General features: G+C 39.8%; 1 long non-coding RNA gene across 3 annotated transcripts in view; it reads left to right on the forward strand.

Annotated features, from left to right (window-relative positions):
• The first annotated feature begins 1,255 nt into the window (after positions 1-1,255).
• The window catches only part of LOC140912846 (uncharacterized), a 95,116-nt gene continuing 76,164 nt past the window's right edge, over positions 1,256-20,207 (forward strand). For all 3 annotated transcript variants that reach the window (XR_012159398.2, XR_012159399.2, XR_012159400.2), the window contains exon 1: positions 1,256-1,385. This is a non-coding gene — a long non-coding RNA (uncharacterized LOC140912846). The remainder of the gene's footprint in view (positions 1,386-20,207) is intronic.

Consider the following 20,207-nt stretch of genomic DNA (forward strand, 5'->3'; position numbering starts at 1 on the left):
TTAGATACTCCACTACACTTTTTCTTTTTACGCTCCTTCCCACACAAAAAGATCTTCCAACAAAATCAGCCACCATGCTAGGTGATCTAGGGCCATCGCCACAATCCTCCTCTACTGTAGCTTCCACATTGCTCCCCCTACTTCTCCTGAAAAGCAGAAGGCCCCTGCCCCTGAGCTCTGCTTCCCGCTTTTCCTTTCCCATCCTTTCTCCAGGTCACAGGCCTGTAACTGTTGCCTCCCTGGCCAGCTCCTCACTCCTCTGCCTTTACTATCCCCCAGTTGGGCTCCACTTGAGGAGGGGACTGAGTTCTGCATTGAGGCTCCTCCTGTGCTCATACTCTGGCATTAACTTTCTTTAGCTTCAAAGAGGACTGAAAGCAGCCTGTGAGTATGATCTCAGGGCTGCTCTATACTTTCAATGAAAGGAGAAAGTTTCTTATGGGCTGGAAGCTACCAAGCTTACTTGCTTCTTTTCCCTGCCTGTACTCTGTGATGCTGCTGTATTGAAGGTGCCAGACACTCCTGCTCTCTCCCTCCTTTGGCTGCAGTCTAACTTGCAGCACTGAAGAAACTAGATGCCTCTGCCCCTTCCTCCCTTTCTTCCTTCTGCTCATCCCTGCTGTTTTCTCCATTGTGCAGCCTGAGAGAAGAGGGGACTGTCAGACTGAAGTTTTGTTTGTTTAAAGAAGTAAAGGAGAGGAGATTTAACAGGTGGGATTAGCCCTGTTAGGCCCTCATTACTCATGATCAATCTGTCTAATCACCAAAGACATAATCTTCAAATGTGGGTGTCTAAGTATATAGTTGGGCCCCTAGCTATGAATGGAACGGCCTGATTTTCAGACATGCTGAGAACCCATAGCTCCGATTGGCCTCAATATAGGCTATTTGCAGTAGCAAGAATTCTGGGCCAAATCCTCAGCTAGTGTAAACTGCCATAGCTCTATTTACTCCAATAGAACTATACTGATTTACACCAACTGAGGATCTGGCTGAATGTCTGTTATTGTTTACAGGATCAGACCCTTAGCCTATACTGAAAATTTTCTTTTTATTTTCAGACTTTATTTCCCAAACAAAGATGTCATGTTAAGCAGGAAATCTAAATCCATGTCTGGGAGAGTTGGTAAGTGATTTTCAGATATTCTCTGCCTTGCTGGGCTTGGCTGTTGTGTTAAACAGTGCATGAAACTGAGTGGACATGTGAACCCTGTGAGCACCAGTGAAAATTTTCATTTGGCAGCTGTCACAACTTGCTTGCTTTCTAACACAATAAACTCCATACCTCTTAGAACAACTTTGTAAGAGCACAGCATATACCAGCTGCAAGAATACATGGCAACTTGGAAATCATCCTCCACTCTTCAAAAAGCAGGAATATAGGGGTAAGAAAACAACGTATTTACTCCTCTTCAAAATGATGCGCACAGTGGAGTTAACAATAGGGATGAATTTGGCTCATTTTCTGTTGGATAACAATGTCAGTGCATCTGTTTGCAACTTGCCTCTGTCCCTCACACTGTTGTGTGACTATTGTATCAAGGTCTTTGTTGAGGAATCTGTCAGTCTCTGAGACTGAATGTGAGGGGGAGTCACTCTATGGGGAAGTGACCTAGTCATTGTCTGCAAATTTATGGCATGGAGGAAGTAAACATAATGAAGAAACCCCAAAGCTCAGAGCCTCTGGTGCAGGGAGGCTGATTTACAGCAGACCACATTCATGTAGTCTTAAAGTTGGCTTAAGTGGTTCTGAAACTACAGTGTGGGTAACTCTCATGATTTTATCATAAGTCTCATGCTAGTTCATGTTTTTCTTAAAGCCCCAGCTGGTGGAGGCAACTGATTGCATGAGAATCTCAGCTTACATTTTTTTAAAAGCGAGTTTCTAGCCCTCATGAGTGCAGAGAAAAACCTGAGTACACCCTGAAGTTCCGGAAACTAGAGGCTTAAATAATAAATAATAACAACAAACTAAAGCATGTTATTTTTAAAAACTCTTGTTATTTTTGAAAGCAGTTTCATTAATTTGGAGAGCCTGACTCATGATTTTTGAATGTTTGTTACAAGATCAACCCACCTCAGGGTAAAGTGTGATCCTTTGGTAACATACAGCCCAGTGTACAGGCTTTTTGCCACTCTACCTCCCTATTGCTATAGCAGAGAAAGGGGATTGTGGCTGGAGAAAAGAAAGTGTGTCCAGAATGCCTGTTTATCATGCCAAACTTCAGATGTGTTTTCAGTTTCTTGTGGCTTTTTGTAGCTATTGTAATTCATCTGCTTTAATTGCCCAGGGAGGGAGTGAGGGAGGACAGGTTTGAATAGAGGTTGCTCTGAAATCAATGGAGTGTAAAGAAGAGTTTTAAGCCAGTTTTTGCATATACCATCCCACAGATCTGTGCTCTGTGCATTCCACAATATGGCTCATAATTTTTGTGTAGCTTGACAATGCCAGTGGAGAAGAAAGACACACACACACACACCTCTAGTTGTTATGGTTTTCATACCAAAATCTGATTCTGTTTAGTTATAGAGTCAAAGTAGAAGCAGTTTGGATTAAAAATCTCTGCAGAAATCTATCATGTTTAGTTTACAATTGACTGTGGGAGTTTGTTTCCCTCTGACAGCTGAGTTTGGCCCAATCAGAGCTTTTGATGTGCTTACCTGTCATTTATAGGAAGCAAGTCTCTGTTGATGTCCTCAGCAGATGTCAGTCACACAGCCCATCAATAATGCTGGGAAGACATCGTGCCCAAACAGAGAAAGAAACAAGAAAGCGAAAACACATAAGGATGCTTCTAATTTGTCAGCAAGTAGCTCTCCCTGGTGTAAACTCAGAAATCTGTGACTCTTAGAACATGACTATGGCCATGGCTCAGGATAATTCATTTGAAAAGCCACATAGTGTATAGTGGCTTTAAAAGGATTTAATATGAAGAACTGGCTAATATATTTATACTTTTAGTCATCAGGTACCTACAAATGAGTTATCATAAAGTGCATACAGGGAATAATGCAGTGATTCCATTTTCTTCCTTCTGTAGACAGTTACAAAACTTCAGTACTTAATCCTTCTGGTTTAACAATTCCTTCTGTCATTTTGAGAAATTGTGTAGGTTTGTACTCCCTTGTAAATTGAGAGCACAGTGCTGTGACCCTTACAGCAGGACAAATGAGTTAAGGCTCTGCCACACAAAGGCAGCAACATTCAGTTTCTGACCTAAGTTTACTATTTTGTATAAAAGTGTTTGTACTCTGGCACCAGCATATTGTAACAAGTCCATGGCCCTCTACCACTTCATAGTTGTCATTATGCTGCACATTATAGCTACGCAGAACTTCACGGCAGCAGAAGGGATGGAACTCAGATCTTACTGCAATGAAAGCATGGATCCTTATAACGTTAGCTAAAGGAGAAACTGTCAGCAACTAGCAATACAGGTTCCGTGAAACACAACCAAGCAGTTCTTAATTTTTCCAGTAAAGGACAGTGGCCTTTCACACTAGTCAGTTTATTACACTAAGTTCCTTTTATTTGCTCGTGTGGAAGATAACCTATAACTCAAACTAAACTATTATTGCGAAGGTGATCAATGATACAACTGACTATAAAAGATGGGATTTTGAGGTGGCAAGCCTCCAAAAGTTGGAATACCTACATCTTCCATGGAAATGGGGTCCATGTTGTTTTCATTGTATGGAATTCTTAATATTTTATGTTTAAAGAGCTTTGATAATGTGGAATGAATGTCAAATTGTGGGTCCTATTTCAGGTGGAATAGCAATACCTGAATGCTTATTCCCCAATCAACACAGGCTGCAGGGACACGGGGCCTTTCACTCTCTACCGTTCTTTTTACTCCAGGGCAGTCACAAGAATCAAACTGTCTCCTGCAGATCTCCTCCTAACAGTGCTCTCTCCATCCTTTATAGAAAACACCTGCCCGTTTTCCAGTTGGGTCTGATAATTGAACAGGGCTGGGTGGCCCCAGACCATGATAGGGGCAGGCCATCCTGTTACACACTCTCTGTATTTTCAGTTAATAATTGGATCTGCTATGATCCACTCATATTGACCAATCACTGAGTATACAGACAGCTTTAGACAAAACGTTACAAAATGGAACATTTATGCATGATTTATTTTCTTAGCTATAATCTGGGAGCCTTAAAATTCCACCAGTCTTTCAGAAAAAGAATGTCTTTGCTGCAGGAACTGAATGCAATTCAATAGTGTTCATCTTGCAGGGCAGCAAATGGAATTTTAAGGCTAAAGGAATGTTAATTTAAAAAGCTATAATTTTGAGAACTACTGTCCCATAACCTAGTATTTTTGAGATCTCTGGCCTAACCTACATGTGCTTGAAGAGACAAACACATGGCACTATGGTGTGCTATGGGCAGCCAAGTTATGATTGTTCTCTGGAAATAATGGTTATTAAGAAAGTGATTTACAGTATTTTACCCATGTTTCTTGAACAAACTGTTTTTGCAATTTCTGTCGTTCGCTCACTCACTCACAGATACATTTTAAATTATCTTTAGCAGGAAACACCATTTATAAATGAAAATATACATGATTCCTAATATCTTTTGGGATAATATTTTAATAATAAACTTCTGTCTGGCAAGATACAGTGCATGAGCATCACACTTTAAACTGATCTTATAGTTTAGTGCAGGGATCGGCAATGTTTGGCATGCGTCCCTCAGCCCGCGCTGCTTCCTGTAGCTCCCATTGGCCTGGAACGGTGAACCGCTGCCAGTGGGAGCTGTGATTGGTCAAACCTGCGGACACTGCAGGTAAACAAACCAGCCCGGGCCACCAGTGGATTTCCCTGCTGGGCTGCGTGCCAAAGGTTGCCGATCCCTGATTTAGTGCATTGGAATAAAAAAGCCAGCAATTTTATTTAAGAGATACACACAGTGATCTTGGAAAAAAAACCTTTAACATTGTTTACTGATGGGTTAGTTAATAAGCTAAAGACCAGCGCTTCTTATGCGAGAAGCTGGTACAGACCTATTGTCTTCTATACAGAATACGGTTCAGTTTCTCTGGGTGTTTGGGAACATATGGGTCCAGTTACAGGACAGACACAGGACTACATTATAAGTTTGATCCGAAACACACTTAATGAAATAGGAGCCTTTCCATTTACCTTAATGAGCTTAGGATCAGGCCCTGTGGCATGTGCAGATGGGCCATGCTTTAGCAAGAGCCCTGTCACTTTAGGGAAAGGTAGCCCTTGCTCTCCTTTCCCACGCTTCCCTAGCTCCACTGGCCTCACTGCACCTCACCCTCAGACCACATCACTCCATCCCTTTTGAAAAGGTTAGCAATTCTGGAGGCACTAACATGGAGACTAACATGTCTGGAGGCACCTACATTTCTCCATACCCAGCCACTTTATGGCCAGGGTCCTGATCCAACACTCAATGAAGACAATGGAAGTCTTTCCACTGGCTTCAGTGGATGTTGGATCAGGACCTAGGTTCACTTGTGCCCTTCTCCAAAATACAAAAAGAAAGAAAACAACCTCTCTTATAACCATATAGCCCAGTTATATCTACCAAATACAAGCAAATCAGGGACCCATAGTTTTAGATGACAACTGGATGCTAGGGAGAATAACACTCCTTAAATACTATAGATAGATAGACATACATCAAAACCATTCAATTCTCAACAGCTCTAGGTACTCTCTAGCTCTAGGTACTCTCTAGGTACTCAGCAATTTACGCACAGCACTTGACAGGAGCAGACCCTATTTAACAAAGTCCTAAGTAAAGCAGGGTAAATAAACAACAAATAATTTACACAACAAATGATGTTCTCAACAAATACCCCTCCTCTTCTATTTGCAAATTATACACAGCCAGATCATGATTGTTCACAGATTTATTATTTAAAATGATTCACCAAATAATTGTTGATCTGTAGCTTATTTACAAGCAGATGAGCATGAACATTTGATATTCAAAATGCAAGCTGTTTGATTGGACACATGGCATACATGGTATGTTTCTTTTTCCTGATTGGATGGGTGAATCTGTGAGAATCAGGTTGCTGGTGCAAGTCCTCATTCTTATGATGATTTCAAAATTTTCCTTCTGTGAATATTCTTTTGTAATCTTTTGTAACCATATTGGCTACCATATTTGCAGACAGTAACCACTAAAGGGGAATAAATATTTGGAACAAATTCACTAAAATCAAGTTAATATTCACAGAAAATTGTTTGCAGCATTCACTCAGGTCAACTTTTAGACTCTGAATCAAAGGGCGAGGTCTACACTACCGCTTAAGTTGATCTAACTTACATTGGTCAGGGTGCGAGAAAGACACACAGACACCCCTCTTCCCCCCCCGAAGTGACACAAGTTAAGCAACCTAAGTGCTGTCCACACCGGTGATCTCCCATCAACATAGCTTCTGCCTCTTGTGGAGGTGGTGTAATTATGCTGATGGGAGAGCACTCTCCTGTTGGTATAGAGTGTCTTCACCAGACACAGAGCAGCTGTACTCTGTACTAGCGCTTCTAGTGTAGATCTGCTCATTGCTCACCAAAGGTAATGGGAGTCTTTCCACTGACTTGGTAGACTTTGCATCAGGCCCTTGATATCTCTGATTGCCCTGTTGTTTCATTTGTTGTTTAGACTGTAAACTTCTTGAGGGCAGCGCTTATGTCTGCACTGCATTTAGATCATATGGCACTAAACAGATCATATGTTACAAGACAAGACAAGAAAAGCAGAGTGTTTCTCCATCACTGTGGTCACTCAAAATGCAGTAATCACCTCCAGATTCTGGTGTGAATCTTATTTCTATTACAAATGGAACTTTTAATGTAGTAAAAGAGTTAGATCTGCAGAGTCAACAAGGACAAAACACCAGTGGTATTTAAAACAGAGAGGACTAATTAGTTAAATTAGATAAAACACTAAGAACCAAACCAAAATTATGCTTGATTCCAAAAAAGTTTGAATACTTTTGCTTTAGTTTGTTTGTATTGAGAGTTTCACATAAATGGGGTTTGAGAGCGTCTCTGATCACCATATTTATGACCCAACAGAAAACAGGAAGCCCCTGGAATTTAAACAAGGTTCCCCTCCTCTCCCAAGATTTCTGGTTCCTGTTTGTTCAGTCTTTCATGATATAGATGACAGAGTGCTCTGCTGAGTCCTCTGCACAAAAAGAATTATTATCAAACTGCTTTAATAAGTATCCTCATAATGAACAAAGACTCTATGTCACATGCTTAAAAATCAAATAAACTGATCATTGCTGCATTATTTTAACCTTCCATTAATTAAAGTGAGCACCAATTGAGAGAACACAGAGGTAAGACTGAAATATATTTTGTTTTGCACTGTTGTTGTTTTTTTCCACAGGAAACAGGTCATGACAGTAAATGGGAGCCCACCACTTACTGAAGTTTTAATTACATTCAGATCAGCTAATTTAGTTTACCAGATATCATCAACCAGTTAATGGAACATTAATTAAGAAATGTACTCAGTAAAGTTAGATTCATATTTATAGAAAGTGATTCTTCCTGAGTTTTTCCACCTAATGAGGACCAACTTCAATATTAACTGTTTAGCAAAATTATAAAGATGAACAACATCCATGTGCTACAGCAGCAATATGATTTTGTGATTTCTAGAGTATCCTGAAGTCTTCAGCTCTGTAGCCTAGATGGATAGATAATGGGTGGAGGTGTAGGGAAAATAAAGGACTTGTCTCAGAACTCTCCTCAGATAAATTATTAATCACGTACAGTAGTACACTGGTTGCCAGCTGTAGTCCATAGACCCCTTCCTGGCAGTCTGTGGTGAACTCACTAGTCATAAGGAGCTAGTTCTATTCCAATTTCAGCTCCTGAAGTACCTTAAAGGATAGCTAGAGTAAATTTAATGTTTTCCGAATGTTACTTTTCCATATAAGCAATTGTGTTATTTGAGCACTATTAGAAGAGGATCTTCACAACTGTGAATGGGATTTCTCTTTTTAAGAGGTGGTGCACACTATGAGAAAGTTTGAGAGCCTGTGGAATAGTAGAACTCAGTACGGTAATGGTTGTCAGCAGGGAGGGATTATTAAGTCTTATTATTTATTTAAGTGACAACAATGTGCTTTACACTGTACTAGACTCAAGGGAGCCCCAGGCTTAAAGAGCTTACTGTCTAAAAGACAGATGCAGAAAAGACAAGAGACAGTGGGAAACCCAGTAGTAGTAGTAACTTGGCATTTTAAAAAAGAACATTAACTTATTTCTTGTGGGCATCGCAAAAGAAGTGAGCCTTTAAGAAGTATTTGAATATAGACAGGAAAGATGAGCTGGAGAACCAGAATGGGGATTAACTATATAAAGGCTTAGGACCATCAACATATCTGCTTTATAAGTACAAGCCACAGTGGAAATGCTGGGTGTCCGAGCACTCCTAATTCTACTGAATCTGCTTATGATTTCTAGTGAAGGGAGAACACCAGAATATAGAAAAGGTATATCAGAAATGTGTCTGAACATTTTACATGCCCTATCTCCTCCCACTACAAACAGATTCTTCTCTTCTCTTCACAATCCCGTACTTCCAAGCTTGGCCTCAAGTTTCTCTTCCCTGACCCTGATCTTCCTGAACTCTAAATCTCCTTGGTTACTGTGTGTTTGAATTGGACCTTTCACCTCATTGGAATTCAGTTTCTGTGGTTTAATTCTACATGTAGCAGAATGTTAGTTTAAACAGAGAGGCTGATCAATAGTTTAATCAGTCATTTTCTTTCTAATTCTTTCTGCACTACCTGTTCCAGCTGTTAATACCTCTTTACTTTGGCCTGCTGCAGCTCCAAAGTCAAACTCAGGTCAAGCAGAGACAGATAGGCATGTGAGAAAAAGAGACACCATGCCTGTCTGCTGAATTTCTTTGCAGTTGCTGGATCAGAGTAAGCAGAATATGTAAATCCACATACCTATCCTGACTGTTGGCCTCTTCCTCTGGAGCAGTTTACTTTTACATAAAGAGAATCAAGTTATTTTCAGTAGGAGGCTTTCAGAAGAGGAAGCTAGAATAGGGACTATATTAGGGGTGATTATGATATGTAAATATAAATTCGCTTAAGGCCTCCACATTGGAAAACTGGACCTTATAGAAAAGGAGTACTTGTGGCACCTTAGAGACTAACCAATTTATTTGAGCATAAGCTTTCGTGAGCTACAGCTCACTGCATCCAATGAAGTGAGCTGTAGCTCACGAAAGCTTATGCTCAAATAAATTGGTTAGTCTCTAAGGTGCCACAAGTACTCCTTTTCTTTTTGCGAATACAGACTAACACGGCTGTTACTCTGGACCTTATAGCTCATTCCTTATTGTTGTGCTGCTATCTGCAAATACTAATTCTGGAGTTGGTCAGTTATTTGTTTCTGAAGCAGCCCTTACATTTGCAGAAATATTCCTAAATATTCACGGGTAATTTATGTAAACAATTTCAACAGAAAGGGTGTGTATATTCATTTCACTTATTTGCACTTTGTAATTCCTGGCATGTAATTGGCTACCTAAAGTAACATGGCATTGTGTTTGTGTAATGCCAACAGACCCCGGTCATTGGCAGGCAGGATGGAACCGGGGACCTCTGGAGCTTAGTTCATGAGCCTCTACTGCATGAGGTAAAAGCCAACCGGCTATTAGCTAAGACTGTAGAGCAAACTCATTTTATCTCTCTCTTTAAGTGGTCTCAGTGCCACTAGATGGGACAGAACACCACTCCCAGAAGGTGTGTGGATTACATTTGCTCCCTGATTGGATGACTGGAACTTCCTAAAGAACAACCACCAATAACAGGACTGGGGCACTGAGGCACTACAATAACACAAATAATAAATACTTGATATTCCCGTGTTAACCTCATTAGCACTTTTGGTCACAGCGTCATCTTGGGAACTCATGTTCAGCTGATTATCCACCACAAAACCCACATCAGAGTCAGAAGCTTGCTGCTTCCCAAGACAGATTGACCAAGAATTAGGAGAGTATAAAGATTGATTGGATCCCCCCTTACATCCTGATTCAAATTCTGCTGAGCAATAGTCAGGCACAACTCGGCATCTAGGCCACTATTTTTAAAGTGATCAAAATGGACTTGGAAAAGAAATAGAAAAAATTGAGCCAGATATGCTTTGAAGAGCTTGGAAAACAACTGGAAATGACATTGTCTAGTCTGATTTCCTGCATGACACATGCCAAAAACACCACCCAGCACCTGAACACTTAGCCCCACAACCAAAATTAGGCCTAAGTGTTACAGCCCTCGGGAGACTAGACTATTATGTTCCACAGGCAGAGAACTGGCGGGACTATGGTGCATTGGTGCCAAGGCCTCAGAACAGCAGGGAAATGATTGAGAGAAATATACACAGATAATCTTGGCAAGTCACCTAGATGCATACATTGTAGAGGAAGATTAAAAAAAAAGCCCAAGGTCCCTGCCAATCTGACTTGCGGAGAGAGAGGGGAATTCTCTCTACACCACATATGGTGATCAGTTAGGACCTGAGCATGTGAGCAAGAACCAGCAGCCAACCACCTGAAAGAGAGAATATTCAGTGCCACTTCAGAGCCATGGCCTTCCCAACCCAATGTCCCATCTCCAGCTGTGGCCATCCCTTATGCTTGACACAAAGGAAATCAAAAGCAAGCAAATGAAGAAACCCAAGAATACATTGAGGGGGAGAGGGGAATCCCTTCACAACCCCTTCATGTGGCAGGCTGAAACCCTGTAGTGTGAGCTTTTAGGTACATAAGACATTCACGGGAAGGGAGCCCCAGTGCTGCTGGAGTGTTAAAATTGAAAATCAGACCTGAATGAACACCCCTAGATTTAAACTCCCTCAACTCTGGGAACAATTGGATCTTGATAAATACTTCATGGCTTCTAATTATCACTGCTAGAAGCATTAGTTTGTTTTTTCGCACATGGATGATTATTTATTTTCAGTGCATTCAACCCATTTCATTTCCTATGATACTCATCTCTGTTGGATAGGAACACCCTGAAAAGACTGATGTATTAAGCCTCACAACAGCCCTGTTGGGTGGGAGACTATTAGCCTCATGTTCACAAAGAGATGAAATAATCTGAGCAAGATCACACAGGTAGTGTGTGTGGAAGAGCCAGGTATAGACTCCAGATCTCCTGACTTCCTGGTCTTCTGTCTAAACCATCCCTCCATCTTATTAGGATAGGTTTATGTTAGAGATTAAAGGTTATTTTTGAGAAATTTTAGCTCCTAGTACCATATGTGGAAAATCACATACATGCATTGTCATAAATATAAAGGGAAGGGTAAACCCCTTTGAAATCCCTCCTGGCCAGGGGAAAGCTCCTCTCACCTGTAAAGGGTTAAGAAGCTAAAGGTAACCTCGCTGGCACCTGACCAAAATGACCAATGAGGAGACAAGATACTTTCAAAAGCTGGGAGGAGGGAGAGAAACAAAGGGTCTGTGTCTGTCTATATGCTGGTCTTTACCGGGGATAGACCAGGAATGGAGTCTTAGAACTTTTGGTAAGTAATCTAGCTAGGTATGTGTTAGATTATGATTTCTTTAAATGGCTGAGAAAAGAATTGTGCTGAATAGAATAACTATTTCTGTCTGTGTATCTTTTTTGTAACTTAAGGTTTTGCCTAGAGGGGTTCTCTATGTTTTTGAATCTAATTACCCTGTAAGATATCTACCATCCTGATTTTACAGGGGGGATTTCTTTATTTCTATTTACTTCTATTTTTTATTAAAAGTCTTCTTGTAAAAAACTGAATGCTTTTTCATTGTTCTCAGATCTAAGGGTTTGGGTCTGTGGTCACCTATGCAAATTGGTGAGGCTTTTTATCCAACATTTCCCAGGAAAGGGGGGTGCAAGTGTTGGGAGGATTGTTCATTGTTCTTAAGATCCAAGGGTCTGGGTCTGTAGTCACCTAGACAAATTGGTGAGGCTTTTTACCAAACCTTGTCCAGGAAGTGGGGTGCAAGGTTTTGGGAAGTATTTTGGGGGGAAGGACGCATCCAAACAGCTCTTCCCCAGTAACCAGTATTAGTTTGGTGGTGGTAGCGGCCAATCCAAGGACAACGGGTGGAATATTTTGTACCTTGGGGAAGTTTTGACCTAAGCTGGTAAAGATAAGCTTAGGAGGTTTTTCATGCAGGTCCCCACATCTGTACCCCAGAGTTCAGAGTGGGGGAGGAACCTTGACATGCATAAAAAGGGAACAATGGAAAAATGTGTCTATATTTCTAGAGGTAAAGATCAAGGAATATAATGACAAGGAATGTGACTCATGCTAGTTGTCTTGACTGACTGTTATGATACTGGTAGGGTGACCAGATGTCCTGATTTTATAGGGACAGTCTGGATATTCAGGCTTTTGTCTTATATAGTTGCCTATTACTTCTCCCCGGTTCCTATTTTTCACACATGCTGTCTGGTCACCCTAGATACTGGCTATGGCAAGAAGCTCCTATTTTCCCATAAACACTGTTGACCAAAGACAGCCTGGTTGCTTGATTTTCTGTTCAGCAAACAACACTGGGCCAGATCCTCAGCAGGTGGAGCTGCAGAAATAGACATCAGCTGACCATTTGGCCAAATATGTACCTCAGGTGAAATCCTATCCTGGTGCCATTGATTTTAACAGGTCATAATTTCACCCTCCTTTTTAGGTTTGACCACAACTATAGGTCAGACATAAGTAGTTTAGGCAGAAGATCTTTTCGTAGACATAGGATCAATATCAAAACAGCAGCATTACTCAGTAAAGAGGAAGGCAGGAGTCTGAAATGGATAAATGAGAAGCATCTGGAGTGGAGCTGGTTGGGAATTTTTTTGATAAAACTTGTTTTCAATCAGAAAATGCCAGTTTGTCAAAACTGAAACTTTTTATGAAAACAAATGAGTTTTGATGAAATTTTCATTAGGAGGTTTGCTTGGGTAGAGGATTGAAGGAGAAAGAGCAAGATACCCAAGAATATCTAATAGCCTGGTGGTTAGGGATGTGAGAGACCCAGGCTCTCACTTGGGATGTGAGAGACCCAGGCTTGAATATCTACTCCCAATCAGACTATTCTGGATAGGGACTCTCTTTCTCATCAAAAATTTCAAAAGGTCAAATTTTTATTCTGATGCAGAATGAAACCAAATGTTGACACCTCAACATTTTTCATGAATCAGAATTCTTGTTTTCTGGCCAACCCTAATCTGGAGTAGGAATACCTTTGAATTCTGAGAACAAAGCAGGCTCCAAAGAACATAGAGTGGTGATTTTAAAAAACTTTGACCTTAAGGGCACTTGTACACTTATGCTATATAATACATTTCTTTCCTCTGAGATTGCTGGTGTATTAACTGTGATGGGAGTTATAAGAGGGAAAGCTTAATGAATTGTCTGTTCTAAAAGCATCCCAGAGAGAGAGAAATAAAAATAAGAGACCCAGTTCTACTGTAGTTTATCTAGCCCACCCTAACCCCAGGCTGTTTCCTGTTTCACTTCTGGCTTACACTTCTCATTATGTTCTTTGCTAACTTATTACATTCTTGTGAATAATATTAATGTTAAACATGAAGGATTTCCTCTGGGGCTTTCATAAGAGATGAATAAGTGTATATGTTATGTGAAGCTGTATTCAATATTTGTTTTTGAATAGTACAGCAAATTATGCTTGTGGAACTATGTGCCACTGCTCATTATGTAAGACTAGAGTATCTCAGGGTATGTCTTCACTGCCTGCCGGATTGGCGGGCAGCGATCGATCCAGCGGGGATCGATTTATTGAAGTGATAAATTAGAAGTGATAAATTGACCCCTGAGTGCTCTCCCATCGATTCCTGTACTCCAGCGCTGTGAGACATGCAAGCGGAATTGATGGGGGAGGGGCAGAGTCAACTCTCTGCGGTGAAGACACCAAGGTAAGTCAATCTAAGTACGTCAACTTCACCTACGTTATTCACGTACCCGAAGTTGCGTAATTTAGATGGATTCTCCCACACAGTGTAGACCAGGGGTTTGTCTGGAGAAAGAGTCTAACATTACACCTCTCTTTTGCATACAGTTTGCGTATAGTTAATTCTTGATTTAAATACTTTGCAAATAATACTTTGCATCCAAAGATGCCAAAACACTTAACAGATACTAATTCTGTTTCAGAATATGACTGTGAAATATGAAAATATTATACTGCCAATTTTACAGAACATGAAATTGAGACATAGTAGGGATAAGACATATATTTTCATGAGCATCCTCTAATCTTGGGTTTCTCAGTTTTTGAGTGTGCAATATGAGGCACCTTGGGCCTGATCTGCGGAGTTGCTGAGCCTCTTGTGACTGCCAGTGAAGTAAATTGGAGTTGTAGCTACTCACAATTCGTCCTAGTGGAGATTTACAAAGAGGAGTTGATGTAGTCAGATCAGCAGACTAAGAAGATTGTTTTAGTGGCCCACAGTTTGCATGGATTAGAGGGACTTAGAAGCAATCAAGCATTATGTGCATCAGGGAGGTCAGACAGAAAAGTGGTTGTAGTGATCAAGATTGGAGATAATCAGAGATGGGCAAGACTGTTATCTATCAGGATAGAATAGAAGGTTTGGATCTTCAAAATGTTATGGAAGAAAACCCAACAGAATTCGGCCACTAACTGGATGTAAACTGCCAATGTGATTGAGGACTTGAACAAGACCTACATGATACTCTTGTTTTTCCTCTAATCTGGATCGTCAGTAGTTAATATATAAAACACAATATAACAAATGACACATTTGGTTATGTAGGCCACACAGTCAAAATGCTAAATTGCAAAAGAAGGCACTTTGCATAACACACATAAAACTAATTCTGAGCTCTGTGAATAAATGCTTTGCATATTCCCTATGTCAGCAACTGCATTTTTCAATTTATAGAAAAGTAAGAAAAGGAATTCTGAAATTTCCGGTAAGAAGTGAGAAATTGTTTGGATTATAACACAAGACAACATTTTCAAAGATAGAAAGAAAGCATCCACCTTTGTGAGTCAGAATTTCTGTGGACCATCTGATGTAAAGTACAATTAATGATAACTATAGTACAGTATATGCACTATAATGACTTCATTATGCTAGCTGACTGCATTGTTGCAATTACTAGAGCAACATGCACGAGACAAGTTCTTTAGCATCCAATAAAATCTCTGCTAACTGATTAACCACAAAAACATATGAGTACAATTAATTTTGGGCGCACAATTGTAAATGAAAAAAAAAATGTGACCTGGCTAATGTCTTCAGTGTCAAATGTTAACTAATTAAAAAAGGGCTACATTTCCTCCTGGTGTAAACTGGTGCAGCGACACTGACATCATTTAAGAAAACAAAAGCAGCCAGTCTTTAGGACTCAGCCTTCTTGTTTAAAGAAGATAAACTTAAGCATGATGTTGTGATGAGTTTGTTGGCGGCTATCACTGTTGCATATGTTGGTGTTAGGATACACAGTGGGGTTTCTATACATGATAGGAGAGCATCAAACAGGCAACAAAAGGATTCTGGAAAAAGTCCCTGAGAGCCAAGCAATCACAGAGGTTTATTGTTCTAGGATCACATTCTATGGTGTATTAGTGCATGTTTTCAATCTCTCCTTCCTTCTTCTCTGATTATTCTGATAAGGAAAATACTTAAAAGTGGAAATAGGCTGAAATGATTTTCAGATTGGGTTTGAACTTCAGATGTGAAATCAAATCAGACTGAATATGGGATCAAATTCAGTTGTACTGAAATCTCATGAACTTTGCTCATGAGATTTCAGTGCACACTGCTGTTTGGGTTATTTCTGTCATTTTTAATGATGAAATTCTTATCTTATGAAGTTCTCATAATATCTTGTCTGCATCAAACAAGAACTAGAAATTAGGTTCTCCTAGATTTGGATCCATCTAGAACCAAAGGACTCAGGGTTAGGAGTTGGATTTGGGGATTTGGAGCCAAGCAGTTTTCTGTTGCTCTAGTTACAACTAAGCACAACCATGATTTCATCCTTCACAAAAGTATGTAGTGGGCAATACGGTAGATCAGAAAGACACAAATAAGAATATGGATTATATAGCACAATTTGTTAAGGCTTTCCTTGCATTAGTGAATGCATCCTAACATCACACTTGTCAGGTAACTAAACCCTCTTAACCTCCTTTCACTTGAAATCAGTGTGATGACTCATGTAAGAAACATCTCACCAATGAGAATAAGGGGTTTACAATCAGGTCCTTACCATGAAAGGACATATAATTGGAGTTATTTTTCTACCAGTCAAAATATGTTACCAACTTTGTGAGTGGGATGTAAGTTTTGAAGGGTAACAGAATCTAGTTTCAGATGGACTCTATGGTAGTGCAGTTACCATTGTTGTGGTTTGTTAAGGGTTTAGAAATCCTATGTTTTCTCTGAGCATTTATATGGCCCATTGTTGATGTAGCACAGTTATTCTGAATTATGATGGTCTTTATCCAACATGACAGCTATAGTACTTTTGAGACTGTATTGTTGTTTTCATCATCTGGTCTTTCAGCTGTACGTTGTGTTTCACTTTGAAGTGTAATATTTTATTTGATGTTTTCTTTGGCTTAGTCTTTATCTAGGTTCTTATGGATCAATCACTGTTGTATCTGAGCATCTCCCACAAATAGAAATGACAGCAATGATCTCTCTCTCTCTCTCTCTCTCTCTCTCTCCTGTTGACAAGAAGCAGGCTTGGGCTTTTTTAGATAAAGTATGGAAGCTTGGGTAATATTGTGGGAGCTGGATACTGTATTTACAATGGGCACTCTTAAGAAATTAATTCCTGTATTAGAGATGTTCCCTATTTCAACAATAGTGAATATACTTCAATGTTGAATTCCACTGGAACAATAAGATCTCAACAACGGAAATAAATATTTTAAATGTGCCCACTGTAGCTCTGAGTTGGGTGAGGTTCATGTTGGGAGAATTTAATTCATTTGGGATGCTCTGATGATGATGCTTGGGGACACTGTAGAAATTCTATCCTTCCCTAATAATATTTTGCACTTCTACAGTGCCTTTCATCTGAGGATCTCAAAGCACCTTACAAAAGCCCATTCATTGTAGATAGGTAAGGGTTATATATATGTTATAGACAGGGAAATTGAGGCAGAGAGAAATGAAGTGGGCCAAGGCCTCTAAGCAAGACAATAGCACAGTCAAAGATATAACTTAATAGTCCCAACTCCTGTGGTATTGAAACAAAATAAAAATTTGACACAAGAGAATTAAGAAGCTCAGGCAGTGACAAACTGCTAAAAGTTGATAGATTGATTCTTACTTGGAGCTGTGGGTATCTCAAAGATTCTGTTACTTTGAATGTTATAAATTTATTGTTGTCCAACTAAATTCTAAATTCTGTTTATTTATTTTTAATGTAATGTCTAAATCAGTGAAGTAACTGGATTAATTTGGCAACTTGCTGCATTGTCTAATTGCTAATAATTTTCTTGAAAATCGTAGATCTCATAAAAATCTCTAATCCTATTTTGAAGTTACTAGGTCTGCAGCTATGTGTTAATCACTCAATTTTCTTTCATTCTTTCTTTATATTCATTTGTGATTTTTATTTGGTTTCTGAATCTGCCTTTTATCAGAAAATTGATGCAAGAATAGACTTCATCTTTGCATCCCTAATGTCTCTTGGAGGAACACAACGGGTTCTATTGAATTCTGAATCATTAGCTGATAACAACACATCTCTGAATGTTATAAGGAAATCAGCTTTTCTTCGCTATTTTTGAACCGAAGAGCAGCAGGAGATAATCATATGCAATCAGTCCCCGTAAGTGACATCTCTTGTAAAATTACATCTTTACTCCAGACATCCATTAATTGATGCCAACACATCTCAACTGCAGAAGGTTGGTACTTTATAAAGCAGCCGGATTTACAGGCAACAACTTGATCAATAACAGTAACAATTAATAAAGCACATAATAATTAAAAGTGCAGGCTGTGGAGAATTTCTAGCTGTAGCTTGAAATATGCAAGTAAGCATCTCTCCTAACTGAAGTGTTTTTCTGCTAACACACCAGTCTGCATATGCACTGATGAACTCAACATGTCTTTACCATTCCAGCATCAGGATGGATAATTCCCACTTCATAGGAGTTTGAGTACAGAGTGCATCTTGCTAGAAGCCAGGGTAATTTTGTCTGCAGTGCAATGGATGTTGGAAGACACCTCGACTCAACTCCTTCCTTGTTCCTAGTCCTCTGACCTTTATCTCATTCAAAACACAATAACAAATTATTCAAGTGCCAATAGACTTTAATGCCTGTTAATCAAGCAGCTCTAGTTAAAAGGACCATTGCTTGTTCAGTCTCCAAAATCCACACAATCTGCCCTTCTAGCAAATGTTTTTGAACTATTTGTATGTGCCTGAAATCTGCTGTGAATCACAGACTGCTAAGGGCACTTAACTGCCAAACTCCCATGGAGAAAGACGAGGTGGGTGAGGTAATATCTTTTATTGGACCAACTTCTGTTGGTGAGAGAGACAAGCTTTCGAGATCCCTCACCAACAGAAGTTGATCCAATATAAGATATTACTTCATTCAGCTTGTATCAGTAATATTCTGGGACCAATACAGCTACAATACTGCATGCAAACTCCCATGTAGTCTGGAACTGGTACTGTCCACTCCTTTCCACTCCATGAGTTTGGTGTGCAAGTACAATGGGTCAAATGCTCCTCAGAGGTAATTCACTGTGCACTGGTGCCATCCCATGGATTTCAATGCAATTACAAATAAGGTCTAAAACAGAGGAAAATTGACTAATTTATAGCAATATATTAATACCCATATAATCCCTCTCCTTGTACTAAACTATGTATGTGTCTTAGTGTGATTTTGTAGAGCTTCCATCTGAGGATCTTAAATAACATTACAAACGAAAGGATCTGAATCTGTTGTCACACTGCTTTGACACAAGTATAACTCCACTGACTTCAACTGAGTCACTTCTGGTTTACACCAGTTTGAGATGAGATTTAGGTTTATTTATGTATGTGTTTATATGATACTGATTTCCATAGTATCTTTGTGCCTCACAAACATTCATAGGGAGGTACAGAAAGATGAAATGAGATGAATAGAACACAGGTCTCCTGTATCACATTGCAGAGTTAACCTCTACACCACACTGTTATGTGAAAATTTCAAGTTAAACAAAGTAAAAGAGCCCTCATTATTTCATGCACCAAGCTCAAATGTAATAACTGCCAATTCATTGATTTTTTACACCACCTTATTGCTAGAAGGAAACAAAACTTGATTACTATTCAGATGGTGTCCTCCAATCAAAACTGATGCTAGCAACTGATATCCATTTTAATACTTGATTACCAGCATCCAAGACTCTTGGCTTGTACACTATGAGCCTCTGAAACAGATGCTAAAACCCCCTTCCTTCTATGTATGCTGTATCCTTATGATGATACCCCATTGTATTGCTCTGGGAACAGTTTCCATACCTAGAGGTCTCGCTCTCATGTTTTCCTAGCAGTCACAGAAAAATAAAAAGATGCAATATTCCAGCTCCTGCCAGCTGTTTCCATCTGCCTCAAGAAATAACCTTGCAGGCAGAATCCAAAAACTGAATGACAGCAGCCTCAGCTGGCAGAAGATGACCTATTTAAGTGCCATTTCATCCTGAAATAACTTCAAAAGATTTTCCCGTATCAGGCATTCTTCTTTACCCACCCACTTATCGAAACGCTGCTCTTCATGACTCTGAACAAAGGCAGGAGGCTAATAGATTGCTAACCCATTGCTACCCAAACTCTAAGGGCACTGTTCTGATCTCATGGACATCATGTGAGAAGAGAATCAGGCTGTAAGCCGCAAACTGAGACCCACACAGAACAGGTTCATAGATTTGTAGAGTTTAAGGACACAAGGGACCAACTGTGATCTCTAGTCTGACCTTCTGTTTATCACAGGCCATAGGATTTTACCCAGTGACTTCTTCATCATGCCTAAAAACTTGTGGTTGAACTTGCCATGTCTTTTAGAAAGACTTCCTTTCTTTCACCTTCCTTCTTCTGAAACAAAAATGTGAGGTGAGAAATGAAGAGTGTGTTTATTTGGCATGTGGGTGGGAGTAGTAGCGTACAAAAATCCCACTACAG

Source organism: Lepidochelys kempii, chromosome 6, assembly GCF_965140285.1.
Source record: "Lepidochelys kempii isolate rLepKem1 chromosome 6, rLepKem1.hap1, whole genome shotgun sequence".
NCBI lineage: Eukaryota > Metazoa > Chordata > Testudines > Cheloniidae > Lepidochelys > Lepidochelys kempii.